The sequence below is a fragment of the Octopus bimaculoides genome, chromosome 2 (genome assembly GCF_046866305.1).
Source record: "Octopus bimaculoides isolate indiv1 chromosome 2, ASM4686630v1, whole genome shotgun sequence".
Lineage (NCBI taxonomy): Eukaryota > Metazoa > Mollusca > Cephalopoda > Octopoda > Octopodidae > Octopus > Octopus bimaculoides.
The window spans coordinates 93,305,645-93,321,365 of record NC_142929.1 but is presented as its reverse complement, the minus strand read 5'-3'; the positions used below and the strand labels follow the sequence as shown (position 1 = coordinate 93,321,365).

General features: G+C 36.7%; 2 protein-coding genes across 4 annotated transcripts in view; one reads left to right on the top strand and one right to left on the bottom strand.

Annotated features, from left to right (window-relative positions):
- The window catches only part of LOC106873938 (baculoviral IAP repeat-containing protein 7), a 65,786-nt gene that overhangs the window by 24,397 nt on the left and 25,668 nt on the right, over nt 1–15,721 (bottom strand). The window lies entirely within an intron of this gene.
- Nucleotides 1,484–15,721, top strand: part of LOC106873936 (uncharacterized) — a 121,969-nt gene continuing 107,731 nt past the window's right edge. For 2 of the 3 annotated variants that reach the window (XM_089347164.1, XM_089347162.1), the window contains exon 1: nt 15,038–15,364. The gene's annotated coding sequence lies outside the window, so the exon portion shown is untranslated. Of the gene's footprint in view, nt 13,333–15,037; nt 15,365–15,721 lie in introns of those variants that run through there. The other variant, XM_089347163.1, reaches the window with a different exon arrangement.

The window sequence follows — 15,721 nt, the reverse complement described above, 5'->3', positions numbered from 1 at the left end:
TCACTGAAAAAAAGAGAGGGCTAGAGGTGATTTCATGATAGTCTTCATCATCTTTGTTATCTCTTGGTAAGAAATTACTGTCTATAAAATAAATCTTCTGAAGAAAAATTGGCTATCGGTACTTAAGAATAACAGCAAATCACTACCTTAGTAAAATTACACAAGACAAATTGTGGGAATGTGTGGTTTGTAAAATCAGAGGAATTTTGAAGTAATCACAACAGCGTAAACTCCAATTCAGGTGTTTTGTAAATTGAAGACATGGTTGGCATACACATGCTTTCTCAACACCGGCACTAATTCTATGAAGAGAGACATGAAACAAATCCTTTAATGGAGTCATGTCAATCTTATCTTTTCCAACAGCAAAAAGTAAGCACAATTAATTTCAAGAGCACAACATCATGCCTTACTTTCCTTAAGCATGAGAAGCACACAGCTGGAGATCCTACACTCATTCCAAATGTCAGACCTAACTATCACTGAAGATCTCTCATGGTAAACACACATCCTCAACAAAGCTGGGACTGCATCTCAAAGACTGGTCCTTTATTTTAATACCAGAAAATATATCAAACCTTAACAATTACTGACCCTCCAAGAAGTTCAAAGGAGATCCACAATAATGAAAACAAACCCCCAAAACATGCAAGTGATTTCATAGTCAACACATCAAATGTGCAAAAAACAGTAAGCAAATAGATACTGATTACAAAGAATGATATCCCATATAAGGTATATGCTTCTAGCTAAGTAGCAAATAATGAGTCTATTGGGTTTCTTTTTAGTCTCCCTGGACAACCCACTGACTTCAGAATTGAGGGGATATTTACTCAGGTTATGGGATGTTTAATAATTAGGTTTATATCATTTTGGTGAGCAAAGTGAGTCATTCAATCGACATGATAATCCATGAAGACTTCTGGAATTGAGGGAAAGGATTGTCATACTGAAAACTCATTTCTCACATACATCAACTCTGACTGAGAGCAATGGAAATGTAGATCTCATCTTGGCCCAGTAAAGTGTGAACTCATCCTCTAGAAAATTTGGCACTTGTAATAAATAAGCAGTATCTTGAATATTGATGAAAGTGATCAAAAAGAGTAGAGGCTAAAATGTGTTTTGACTGTAAATTACGAAAGACTCAGCAATCAATTTACTCAACTCTGAAACCAACAATCTAAGTCTCCTCAATAGTTGTAGAATTTAATACATCACTGTTGGAGATGGTTCTAGTTGGTAAGGAGAGAATGTTGTCTATTAAAGAGGTGAAGCATGAACAGAAGGAAATGGGAGAAATAGAGGGAGAAGCATTTACATAAATACAGATCCTAGAGTTGTTTGTGTAAGGGGTTCTTTTCTGTTGTCACAGATTTTTAAATTCTAAGATTAAGTGAAATGTTTCAAATTTGGTATATTGATGCGACTTTTTTTACACTGAATCTGACTTTGGTACCTTTTCTGTTTGACTCACACTTTTTAATTCTTTTAATTTTGTTCCATTTGATTTCAAATTTGGTGTACTCGTGTAGTTTTGTATGCTAATTACGGAAATGAAATTCATTTTTGCCATAAATTAATTAATAAGAAGTTAATAGCTTATAAAGTCTGCAAATTTGGGGTAATTTTAGCATATTGGTGCCTGTTTCCATAGTAACAAGCCAAGGTCTAGTCTGTTTTAGCCAATCGAAAGCTACAAACATATTGGTGCCTGCTAGGGGAAGAATGTTGAGATAAATGAAAGAGTCTTCTCAAGATGTAAATACTACAGAGGGAGAGTGCTACCAGAGCAGTGGGTTTCTGGAAGAGTGCATTGCAAGACCAGACATGTTTTTTTTTTTATGTGGTGCCATGTCGGAATTGCAACACATTGGAAGAATGCATACATCAGTCGATTCTTCCAGGAACCACAATTCCCAGTTTTTCGTGGAGAGCCTACTCTCACATTCCTGAAATTGATGGTTATAATTTTCAACATAGAACAGTGAACCACAGCGTTGAGTAAAAGATGGTATTCATGTGCAACAAGTGGAAAGCACATGGGTCTCTGTAAAATGTAATAAACAATGCTGTGGTTTTTGTAATTTTTTGCAAAAAAAAAAAAAAATTCGGCAGATGTACTTAGGAAGCATCAAATTAGAATTTCTCCATTTTGATAGGGATTTTTCACATTTTCTTTCATGGTGCCCTTGGAGATGTTGTGTGTTATCTTTTTATAAAAAGAAAAAAAAGCTGTGAAAAATGTCTGTTTTTTATCCTGTCTCTTGGGACCGATTTTAGTTGATTTTGTAGGCACTACACACGATAATTTTTGGAGGCACTACGCACTTGAAAACTATAAGAGAAGTCTTTTCGATAAAAAAAAGTAAATATTTTCAAACGAAATGGTGTGTGATTTCCAAGGGCACCGTGAAAAAAAGCGTAGAAATTCCAACTTGTTAGTGCTTCCTAACTCCGCCAAACTTTTATTGAGGATTTTTCCTTTTGGTATTGCTTATATGCCTGTTCGAACATTTCACATGACTTTATTCATTAAAACTAATTAAATCTTCCCTCGTAGTCGTTGTAATGTTTTGTCTGGTGTCAAAGACAGCTATCATGCAGAAAATGCCAGCTTCCAAATCTTGTTTTCTGATTGGGTAAAAATAATCAAATTCTGACATTTTTCGCAAAACTTTTTCTCGGACAAGTGAATAACAATAACAGATTCAGCTTGAAAAATTACAGCAATGTACCAAATTTCAAAATTTTCCCTTAATTTTAAAATTTCAAAAAGTATGAGCAAAAACAGAAAAGATTGTTATACATTTGTTCCAGGAAAATGTTTTTAGAAAAATGTTATAGTGGTTTGAAGTTTGATCATTTTTACCCAATCAGAAAACAAGATTTGGAAGCAAGCATTTTCAGTTTGATAGCTGTCTAATCACAAAATGAAAGCAAAAACACTATAACGATGAATCTTTATAGGCAATCTTCCGAAAGATCGCTTATTTATTAAACATTACGACGACGAAAGTTGTAAGAAGTTTTAAATAGTTTTAATGAATTATGTCAGGTGAAACACTCGAAGTAAATAATTTTAAAAGGAAAAAATCCTCAACGAAATCTTTTTGCGTAAAATAAAAATTAAAAAAAAACTATACGTTAGGGTTTAGGGTTGCACAACATAAAATCTATGAAACTATGCTGGATGATAACCTGCAATGTACCTTACTCTTCTTATCTCAATGTCATGTTTTAATCATCCAATATGAGGAAGTTACAGCAGTTGAATTTGACAGTAATCAAACTTTCAGTTTTAATCGCTACGTTTCAACCTCTGTCGACAAGAAATCTGTAATATACGTAAAAATAGGATTGATTTGATATTCAATTTGTTTTAAAATTATTAAACTAAAATATAATAATTGTGGATTTATTGAAAATTCACCCGTATTAATTATACATGATCCTAACGTGAAAGGCATTCGAAACACACATATATCAGGACCATGAAACTCATTGAGGAGATAACAGTGGATAGGCAAATATGCGGTTTTCGAGAAGACGCGCCCACCGAAACTTAATTCTGGTAGAACTATGTGTTGTATATGCATAGCAGGGCCCTTCACCCAATTTTCTTCTTCCTGAATACACCTACAGCTGCCACCCTCCTAGCTGCAGGTCTTCTTCGATACTTTCTTTATTACTCAGAACCACTTATTTATTTCTCTAACTTCTATTTATCTATCGTTTGTTATATCCTTTAATATCGTAGTATCTCCCTTTGATCTGTTTTTGTGTGTTGTATCCCGTCCTTTGAGATTCTTCTCTATGCCATAATAATAATGGTTTCAAATTTTGTCACAAGGGCAGCAATTTTGGGGGAGGGGATTACATCGACCTCAGTGTTACATTGGTACTTAATTTATCGACCCCGAAAGGATGAAAGGCAAAGTCGACCTCGGTGGAATTTGAACTCAGAACGTAAAGACGGATGAAATGCCGCTAAGCATTCCATCCGGTGTGCTAACGATTCTGCCAGCTCGCCGCCTTAATAATGATGGCTTCAAATTTTGGATGGTTAAGGTGCCCCAGAGCCAAGATATCGTGAGTGTTGTAACTAGTTCAATCTAAAACGCTGTTGACTAGGGCAAAAAAAAAAAGTTAAAGCTTTGAAGAATGACAATCAGGAGAGAGGCAATAAAGTGTAGTTGTGCTATTTCCTCATGACTAAGAAAAGTGAATATTTTTCTAATGAAATTTTCTGCAAATACCTTGTAGATATGGGAATTTAATGTAAAAAAAAAAAAAAAACTGTACATGGCCACCAAATATTTTTTTCCCATTAAATTCCAATATAATCGTAATCTACATCAAAATGCGAGCAAAAAAAACAGAAAAGATCCCGATTTTGTTATACATTCGTCCCAGGAAAATTTTTAGAAAAATGTTATAGAGGTTTGAAATTTGATAATTTTTACCCATTCAGAAAACAAGGTTTGGAACAAGGTTATCATCTGAGAGGTATTTGTAGAAAATTTCATCACAAAATATCCATTTTTCTGAAAACTATGGGGAAAGATAATCTGTGGGACATATTTGTGTAAGTATGCTGTGGAAACAAAGTCGACTAATGTGAATTATCCGAAACTCTACCCCATCATCCAAAAAGTTTTTCACAACAAATTCCGATATAATCGAAATTTACACCGTCTGAAACGTATATGTAGAAAATTATATTAAAAAATATATATTTTTCTGGAAGTTTTTTTTCTTCTGGAAACAAAGTTGAATGGTGGGGTACACTTGTGTAAGTATACCGACGAAGAGCTGGTCATTATTAGAACACATTCACAGAAATATGCGTATTTTCGTATATCTACAAACAAATTGAACAGGAGTGGCTACCAACCACATGGTTCCAGGTTCAGTCCCACTGCGAGGCGCCTTGGGCAAGTGTCTTCTACTATAGCACCGGGCTGACCAAAGCCTTGTGAGTGGATTTGGTAAACGGAAACTGAATGACGCCCGTCGTATATATATGTGTCTGTGTTTGTTCCCCCACCGTTGCTTGACAACCGATGCTGGAGTGTCCCCCGTAACTTAGCGGTTCGGCAAAAGTACCCGATAGAATAAGTACTAAGCTTACAAAGAATAAGTCCTGGGGTCGATATATTCGACTAAAGGTGGTGCTCCAGCATGGCCGTGGTCAAATGACTAAAACAAATAAAAAAATGTTATTTCTCGCTTTCAGAACTTTTTGTTTCTGACGCTGAATTTCGGAGCAAAGAAATCAGTATCAATTATTGTCATAAACTTGTAAGCAATATTTTGAAAGTACAAAACAACACAAAAATCGCAAAGGCTAAGACATACAACTTATGTTTTTTTCTGAAAAGAAAAAAAATACAACTTGAATTAAAATTTTACCTGCTCTGTATTACGAAACCGACTGCAGAAAGAAGATTTCTGCTTTACACTTGCATTTATATAATGAAACTTTGCAACTGGAATTCCCCTCTGCTTTAAATAGTTTTAGTATTATTTACACAATTGACTTAGTAGGACGATAGCGTCACGCTTATATTTTTCGTTTTATCTCGCTTTTTACTTGTTCCATTCATTAGACTGTGGTCATGCTTGAGAAATTTTTAGTTGAACGTATCGATGCCAAAATGATTGATTTTTTTTTTTTTCACTTGTACAGTTATTAGACTGTGGCCATGTTGGGGCACCGCTTGAAGAATTTTTAGTCGCAGAAAAATGAGCATTTAAAAATTTAAATTTAAAGTCTTTTGTTTTCTTCTCTCAGTACTTACAGATTAATGAGAATGAGCTGACCTTTTGAACTTTCTCCGGCCGTTGAAGGTCTAATGGAATTATGGCGCCAAAGGCTAGTCATTCAAATGTACTTCGTCGGAGGTAAAGAATACGTACTCACCCGTTTCCAGTGTAACAAAACCCTAAACCTAACCTTAACCCTAACCCTAAACACTGGGTGTACGTATTCTTTACTTTCGCCCGTACTTCTTATCGTTTTTATGTTTCTACACATCTCTTGAAGTAAATGCTTTCCTTTTTGTTAGAATTCAGACAATATGTACATTGAGTAGTAAAGATTCTTGTGTTATGTTTATTCTATACTACTTATTTATTTTCGATTGAATATATTTTCTTTACTTAAAAACTGGAATTTTAGAAAATAAGAGTTTTTTTTTTACAACCACGATTTCGTTTTTGTTTATGTGAAATTATAGAATTCTTTTTTTAAGATTTGGCTGTTATTTCTAGCATGTGGAGAGACCTAGGCTTAACTTCATGTGCTGGTTGAAAATCACTTAAAAATGATTCTGAGGTCGATACATTTGGCTAAAAATTCCTCATGGTGGTGTCCCAGCATGGCTACAGTCTAATGACTGCAACAAGTAAAAAGAAAAATAACCGAAAAATATAACTGTGGGGCTTTTGTCTGGATCCTGTATGCAAGTGTAGGACAAAAGCCCCCTAAGACTTAGGGGTTTTTGTCCGGCTCCCGTGTGCATCACTGGCTTTGTTTATTTCTGTTCTTATCCTAACTGATGTTCATGAAAATTCTACAACTATTTTATTTTCAAATATAACATAAACATGTACATCTAGAACATTGTCATTTTATAAGGTTTTGCTGGCAAATTTTAAAATTAACATAAACAATTATTTACATGAAAGAAAATTACTCGAGAACTTTCATCTAATTCTTTCAAATCTTTCTGTTAAAACTGTTGAAACCATTTGTGGGGATTTTTTTTTTTTTATCACAGCAACTGGTTGCACACCAGAAGGTTTAACGGAACCTAATGAAGCAAGCTAGCACGCTCGCAGCATTACCATGGGTGATGGCAAGGCTAAGGCGTTGGGAAAGATGATCGTCCTCAAGGGCATCGCCTGACACCTCGGAGAGGTGAGCTGCCAATGTTAATAAGAACTTTGTGGTTAGTGGCCCAGTCCCTCTGAACATCTCAAATACCATAGGTTGGAAAAAATAGTTCACTGTCAGGTCTCAATACTTCAGGGTTTTCTTCCGTTCGGCTATAGAAGCAGTGACTCTCCCATTAACTGCAACATCCAGGATGTGGGAGGGAGCAAAGGAGTTGCAGACTGTGGCGTCCCAAACGAGGCACCTACCTCTAACCCAGGGACAGAGAGTAAGACCATCTGGTCTTTTTCCATCACTTCTGGATAACCCTGACCGCTCCAGAACTGAGGGGATATTAACTCCTCATAACTTCCAGAAAAATGGATATTTCTTAACAAAATTTTCTATAAATGCGTGTCAGATGATTATATTGGAATTTGTCATGAAAAAAAGATGCCTTTCTGTGGGTGAAAGATTAGTTTCGGAAATGAAAAACAATACAGCAACTGCTGTTTACACCAGGTTATCTCCAATTAATCAGATTGTAGGGACCTTGCTTTGCCCTGCCTGAGATTTGAAACCAAATCTACCTGCTTGTTGCTTGTTGCTTGTCAAATCAAGCGGGGGAAATCCTCTCCACACCAGATGATTGATGAGGAAACACTTGATCCCCAAAGACCTGTGCTGGTCAAGGAAAGGTCAATCCTTTGTTTAGGGTTTGACCTACAATACTGACCATAGTCTATATAGCAGAGAACAGTTCCTATCTATTTTTCTTTTGTGTCAGCTATGACCAAGGAGCAACACTCTTTTTTGTGTTAGCAGACCAAGGAGTAACACGCCCTTCTGCGTCAGCCATGACCAAGAGCAGCACTTTCCTTTCGGTCGTAAGAAAGACGATGCCACCTTTATCCTTTCTTCCTTTCTAGTCAGCTCCATGCATTCCTTGCTCTTTCACTCTCTACTGACAGATAACCTTTTTCTACACTGTTAACTTCTAACCAGCGAGCCAACCTTGTCACTATCACTAGAATTGCTGCTGTATCTAACCAAAAGAGCTTCAGTTGTGACCATCCCATATTTTTCAGATAAAGTAAATTAGGATCATATCATCCCATGTTTTTTTCTATCTTTTCTTAAAGATGAAAATAGGTGATATAAGCGATTGGCTGCTATTATTAACTAGTAGGTCAAGCGACTATGTCAAAGCTCCAATCATTGGTTCAAACTTTCTTATTGGGAGGAAGATCCAGACCAATCCTGCTCAAATACACTTGTAGCACCAGTTCCACAGGTCTGTTCATCAAACGACTAGACCCTACATACAGATCTACTTTTTCCAGTTATTCCATCCGTCCATCCAGCTGGAAACCATACATCATATTGCAATATGTGGTAATGAACTGTTGCAGTGCAGTGTGACAGTTACGGACATGATGCACTCCCTCCACCCTGGTATATTGCTGTATACCTGCAGATTCTAGAGATGGTTACAACGTAGGGCAGGCTAGATGATTCGGTTGAGAGTGCGACAGTCCATTACAGGCGTGAATTTGTTGAATCGTGAAAGTATCAAACAGAATGCTTTGTGATGCTTCGTGCTAGCTCTCTGCACTCTGAGTTCAGATCCCACTGAGGGCAGCATTGCCTTTTATTCTTTTAGAGTTGATAAATAAAATATTAGTCCACTACAGAGATAAACTCTGCTCCCCACCTCTCTCTGGATTCTATCTAATTCAAACCTTGTCACATTGCCTAGCAATTGAGTTTAGAATACAAGTCTGTTTTGCGGTTAGTGAAGCTGTTGATGTTGCTCCTCTTTGTCTCCTGCCCCTCTCTTTTTCAGTGTTGACATGTTCTTTTCAGAGCTGACTGGGGAGAGAAATAATATTGTTTAGCCAATTTAAGTAAATAATGTCCTGAACGTTTTTGAAGGTTCATCCTTCAAGAAATACTCACTTCCTGATGATTTCCTATGTGAACCCATAAGTGCAGGACTATCATTATCTCAGCAAAGGCTTGGATGGGGAAACACTCTTTATACCTTAAGTCTGTTCATAGGTATGGCTAACATCAACCACTTTGCAGAATGTACAGGGTGCCTTTTCATGGCACCAGTACTAGTGAGGTCATCAAGTAACTCACAAGACAAAATCCATCAAATGAGTGGGGTATAATATTGAAGGATGTAAATGTAAGAGAGAGAGAGAGAGAGGTACATGTGTCTTGCTGAAGAGGAGATGCGTGGCTTTCCCAGCGAGAAAGAGAAATAGATGGTGATGGAATTCTTTCAAAGTGCAAGGTGAATATGAGAAAGAAATAGGGATAGAGGTACAGAAAGGGTAAATGAACAGGTGAATTTGTGAGAGAATGAAAAAAAGCTAGAGAAGGGGATTGAGGTGGTCAATATACATTGAAGCTATATCTATATATATAAAAATGAGAATGTGTGTCTGTCTGTCTGTCTGTCTGTCTCTGTGTGTGTGTGTGTTTCCCTAAAACTCAAGAACTACACAACCAATTTCATTCAAATTTTACACATGTCTTACTTAGGGTTCCGGTTGTGTTTTAGTCCAAAAAAATTTTTAACTTCTTGCATAGTTCGAGCCCACAGCAACATCATATCTCCTCCACTATTTAAGTATTACGTGTTAAAAGTGAAACAAAAACACTCATGTCAAATACTTTCACTTTAAAAATGAAACTATTCCACTAACTGAAACAATCACATTTCGATACTGTAATGACAGATACTTTCACATATATATACAGAGAGAGAGAGACAGAGAGAGAGAGAGAGAGATGTATATGTATACATATACATGTATATGTACACGTATATGTATAGATATATATATAGATATAGATCTATATGCATACATGTATATGTATACATATGTGTAGATGTATATATATAGGTGTACATCTAATATGTACACATATATAAATGCAGACAGATAGCTATACATATATACACCCATACACACACACATATATATGCACACAAACACACACATTAGTCATTTGTTTTCTTATCCAAAACTACGTCAAAAGTATTGAATGGATCTTTAAGAAATTTGGAAATTATATTCTATGCCTAATGGCCATAACCCCCATGAAAATTCATATATTTTTGATGTTGATGAAATTTTAACCATACAGATTACACACAAATAAAGTAATATTTCTAAAAATGTTTCTTCTTAGAAGTTACAAAGACCCCTTCATGGGGACTTCACACCCACAATTTACTCATTTTTCCTAAGCAAAGACGAATACAGTTGTACCATTGGTAGCTATAGGGTCACCCGAACATAACAGATGAGCATTATTTGTAATTCAACGGTACAACAGTGTAAGACTATCCTTTCAGATATACTTACATTGTGATTTCTGCAATGTGGTGCATAAATTGTCAAGTAAATGAGACTCATCTTTGCCTCCACTGATTCACTTGCAAAGTGATGAGTAAAATTATTTCGTTGCCGACCTCCTTTGAGTCTTTTTATTACCACTGCAACACATATAGTCCCCAGTTGGTAACATTGATTTCAAGGCCTTCCCAGATGTGTGACTGGTTGTTCTAAGACAATTATTGATTGTAAATATTTTCTGCCCAGTTACCTATCGGTAGAGTGGTCATTTGCAAACTCCAGAGGCGACACTTTCATTTCCCTTTACTCCAAGCGTCACACATTGTTGTTTCTATTGAGTCATGCCCTTCCAATTGCTATAGATCCATAATGCATCTTAAATCTGTACCTGTCACCTGTATGGTGAGGAATCCTACATTGGGGAGTAGTAACGACTAGGCTACGGTAGCTGACTGATTATCGTGATCATTCGTCTTTTGCTTTCCTGTAGCTTTGCTCTCTTTTACAAACCCAGTGAACATACATATATTTCTTATTTTAAAGAAATTCAAACAATACATATTACACACAAGTTAAAAAGATTCCCAACAATTAAACTTCTCTGGTTGACATTAATACACCCATCACCAATAGGGGAATTAACTCCCACAATTTTCAGCTCCATGAGCTCCATTTTTCAGGAGCAAAATTCTTTTAAGGTCCATGTAGTGTCTTAGGCCAAAAAAATTTTAAACTTCCTGCGTAGTTCGAGCCCACAGCAATATCTTATCTCCTCCACTATTTCAGTATTATGTGTCAAAAATGAAACAATAACATCACTCTACTGTAATGTCAGATACTTTCACTCTAACACTGAAACTATTCCACTATTTCAGTATTACCTGTCAAAAGTGAAACAATAACATGTTGCTACTGTAATTTCAAATATTTTCACTTTAATATTTTCAATTTCATACTGAAACTATTAAAGTGAGACTATACTCTCACATATATACAGGCATACTATAAGACCCAAGTAGAAACATTCCCAACAATTCAACTTCTCTGGTTGACATTAACACCCACACCCCCAATAGGGGCCTTCATTCCCACATTTTAGAGCTCCATGAGCTCCATTTTGCAGGAGCAAAATCTTTTTTACAGGTTCCAGAAGACTGAAATTTTGGAATATGCGCATAAAGATCAATAGTATGGGATACATGTCTCATGATTAGAATTTTTTTAGGGTGTGTAAAGAGGGAAAGAACCCTCATGTGCAATTTTGATGAAATTCGAATCATATGTATTCCAGTTCCTTACAGAAAATATAACAGAAAAGTCTCATTTTTCAATTGCATGTAACACGGGCAACGCCGGGTATCTCTGCTAGTATTTACCTAAAATATTCTATGCTATTAATTGACAGTATTTTTTTCTTTGTTTCATATTGCTATAGCTCAGTTTTATGATATCTAGACACTGGTTTAATATTTCTAAAATTGTTAGTTTGGAGTTTTTGATGTTTCCATCAAAATTGCTGCATAGCTCAAGCAAAGGTCAAATAATCTTTTGAGCTTGATCAAACTTATTTAAATAGATGCTGCACATATTTCTCAGTTGAATGGTTTACAGACATTCAGTTGTAAAACATTCAACTATACACATATATATAACAACTATATGCATGTAACTGAATTTGTAAAATATCCCAAACTACACAAACTTAGCAATGGATAACTTAAACTCAAACTACTGACTTCAAACTTTACCACAAAGCCAGAAATTTTGTGGAAGTGAGTAAGTTGATTACATTGATCCCAATGCTCAACTAGTACTTATTTTATTGACCCCAAAAGGACGAAAGGCAAAGTTGACCTTGGCAGAATTTGAACTGAGAACATAAAGACACAAAATGTCTGGCATGCTAAAGTTTAACCAGCTCCCGCCTTCAACTTAAGCTAATAATATTAATCTGTATCCATGTACAAATGCCCTGTTGAAAGTAGGAAACAGATATAATGGTGTTTGAGTTACTGTAGTGGAGATATTTGGCTACCTCTGTAGGAAAATAAAGGAGAGGATGGAGAGATAAGGTTAGAGAGAAAGATAGAGAGACAGTCAGAGAGAGAGAGAGAGATAAATGGTATTGGAGATGCATCAGGAGCTTACCTTCAGGTAATAGTAGTGGTGGCGGGAGGGAGTATAAGTGGTACAGAGGTGATAAAGTAGGGTGTTCCATAAGAGTGTGAAGGGATATGTTTAGAGATGGGGGAAGAGGTGACTGTAGCAAGTGATGGTGAGAGAAATTGGAGTGGCTGATAGGGTGGAAAGGTATTGTTGTTATGTGAGGGCATAGAGAGTATGCAGATAGGCGTGAGAGGGAGCTTGCAGTGGGTAGTGACCATGGGTGGTGGGATGGGAGAGTGTTGGGTTGCAGGGAAAGTTTTAGCAAAGGACAGATTGTGTGTGTGTGTAAAAAAGAAGAGATGGGGCTTGGCCTGTTTCGATTTTACTTAGCTTTACACCTCTTCTCAAGTACAGCCAATTGTCAGAAGTCTTGATCTCTGTGATGCTCAACATTCAAAGATTGTTTCTCATTGCTTTGTCCCATATCTTTCTGGGTCTGCCTCTTCCACAGGTTCCCTCTACAGTTAGAGATCAGTACTTCCTTATGCTGCTTTCCTCATCTGTACATATCACATGACTATACCAGTGCAGTCTCCTCTCTTGCACACTACATACTCTAACTTCTCATTTGGCATGAAGCCACTTCCTGCAGTTCCACTCTCTCCCAGCTGAGAGGCCCTCGTCTTGCAAGTTTCTTGGTGACTCTGTTGGTGTCAGTGTCACATAAAAAGTACCCAGTACACTCTGTAAAGTGGTTGGCATTAGGAAGGATATCCTGCTATCCTGCCATAAAAACCATACCAAAGCAGACAATGAAGCCTGATGCAGCTTTTGGCCTTACCAGCTCCTGTCAAACTGTCAACCATGCCAAGACGAACATTAAACGATATGATGGTGATGATGATTATAATGAGGATGACGATGCTGACGCCGCCGCCACCGACGCCAACAATGACAACGAGAGTCAACAAAGTAAGAAAACTTAAAATGAGCTTTTCAGGTTTTGTTACCATAGAACAGACTATGGTGGATGAATCTGCCAATATTGATAATAAAAACAATTGTAAACTATTCTAAGAATGGTGCTAATGGATATGTAAGGGCACCAATGGTCAAGGACCATGCACATGTATGGGCAGGTCTGACAAAGACCTTTTTAAGGAAGACTAGCTGTTCCTCATGCATATGTCTCACCTGTCCATGCTACCAATGTTTACCGAAGGGAGAGACCACTGACTTGGGCAGATAAAGTTTTGTACCAGTATCATTGCAGGTGTTTCTGTCAGAAGAATGTGAAGAACTGTAAGAGATACTGGAAGACAACTTGTCTGATCCTGCTAATCTACTACTCATAGGTTGTTACTTTTTTATGACTCAAAACAAAGTTTGCAAGTCAATTTTATTCAATGCTCTAATGACACTACTAATTTATTTCCATTGTTAGTGGCTAAGGCTAGAGAGATTCTATTCAGTCAATTAACCATTTAGCATTCAGATAACTCTGCCTAATGTAATGATTTTTTATTCACATTGTTTTGAATTAGTCCTTCGTTATCTTGTAGCTTTGAGATTTCGATGATGTGATTGATTATTTTTAGTGCCCCCTGGCACTTGTGCCAGTGACACATGAAAGACATTCAAGCGAGATTGTTGCCAGTGCCGATGGACTGGCTCCTGTGCAGGTGGCACGTAAAACACACCATTTCAAGCGTGGCCGTCGCCAGTTCCGCCTGACTGGCCCTCATGCCGGTGGCACGTCAAACACCCACTACACTCTCGGAGTGGTTGGCATTAGGAAGGGCATCCAGCTGTAGAAACTCTGCCAAATCAGATTGGAGCCTGGTGTAGCCTCCTGGTCCACCAGTCCTCAGTCAAATCGTCCAACCCATGCTAGCATGGAAAGTGGACGTTAAATGACGATGATGATGATGATGAATGACTTTGTAGAGTAGGTGTGAGAATTTGAACATAAAATAGGGAGAATATTTAAGGCAAATGTGGTTGGTTTAAATGCTAAAAGGTTAAACTACTGTAGTAGGTGTTTATAGTAGATAATGGAATTGTAGCGACACATAAATTGTCCTAACAGCACAATGAGTTAAATGGAATAAATATAAACCTAATTTTTTATCTTAAAATCACTCCTTTTGGTTCCAATTTAAAGCCAAATCTTGAAACTAAATTATTGATGCAACAATAGTGTTTTTAAATTCTTAAAGTTGTGTTTCATTGATTGGCATAAAAAGAGACAAATCAAATTTGTGAATCCATTTTACAAATATTCTTGAATCAGTTATACCAACTTTCTGGTCCAGTTATATCATATCAATACTACCTAAAGTTACCTGAGTCATTTTCTCTTTCATCCAATTCAACAGGCTTCTGTACAAAATGGCTGCATGAAATATCTCACTTGACATTATCACTATTTCATATTTCAAACTAGTTCTTGCATCACTGAAGTTAAGCTGAACTCTAGCTTTTCATTCTTCTTTATTTCCTCTTTCCCCATTTTTCTCACCACCCCCTCTCTCTCTAATACACACTGACATATACAGACAATCTTTCTTATATCAAGTCAGCAATTTTATTTGATTTTTCTTTGTCAATGAGCTTTCCTCTCTGTATGCTTCATCCTTTCTCCCTCCCTCTTTTTATTCATTATCTCCATCTCCTTTACACTTGCTCTCGTTTTCTTTCTTTCCGTCTCTTTCCTCATCTACTCTCAGTCTTCTCACATTGTCATTCTTTCATTTCTTAGTCTCCTTATCCATTTCTCTTTTGCTATTTCTCTTATTTATTCCTCCTTTCCTTCCAACACATTCTCCACTCTTTCTCTCACCTCACCTTACCTGTCTCTTTTCATTTCATTTCTCTCTTCATTCTTTCTCTTTTCTTTAACTTGATCTCTTTTAACACATCTTCATCATTCAACAAAAAGCAAAGACAAACAAACAAACAAACAAATCTCTATCTATAACCTTCATACATTTTCCAGACGTGGGTGAGTGCTTCCTATTCACTATTCTCTGTCTTCTATTGTCTCTTAACTCCATTCATTTTCTCATCTCCTTTTCGCATTTTCTCTCAATGTTTTCAGGCTTTGCGAAAGAAGAAAGCTAGCTAGCTTTAAATATTGTCATGCAGCTGATACAAAAATCAATTCTTTCTTGCTTTCCTTGCTCTGGAAGCTTTCCTCTGTCCAGTCATCACAGAATACCAGCATTTCGTACTAGCAGTAGTAACATCGTCAAAACTATATGATGCTTACTATTTGAGACAGTTGCTGCAGCTACAATTAGCCAAAAGAATGTAGCAAAAACCAAAACATAGAACAGTCTTCTCACACACTGTAAAATTG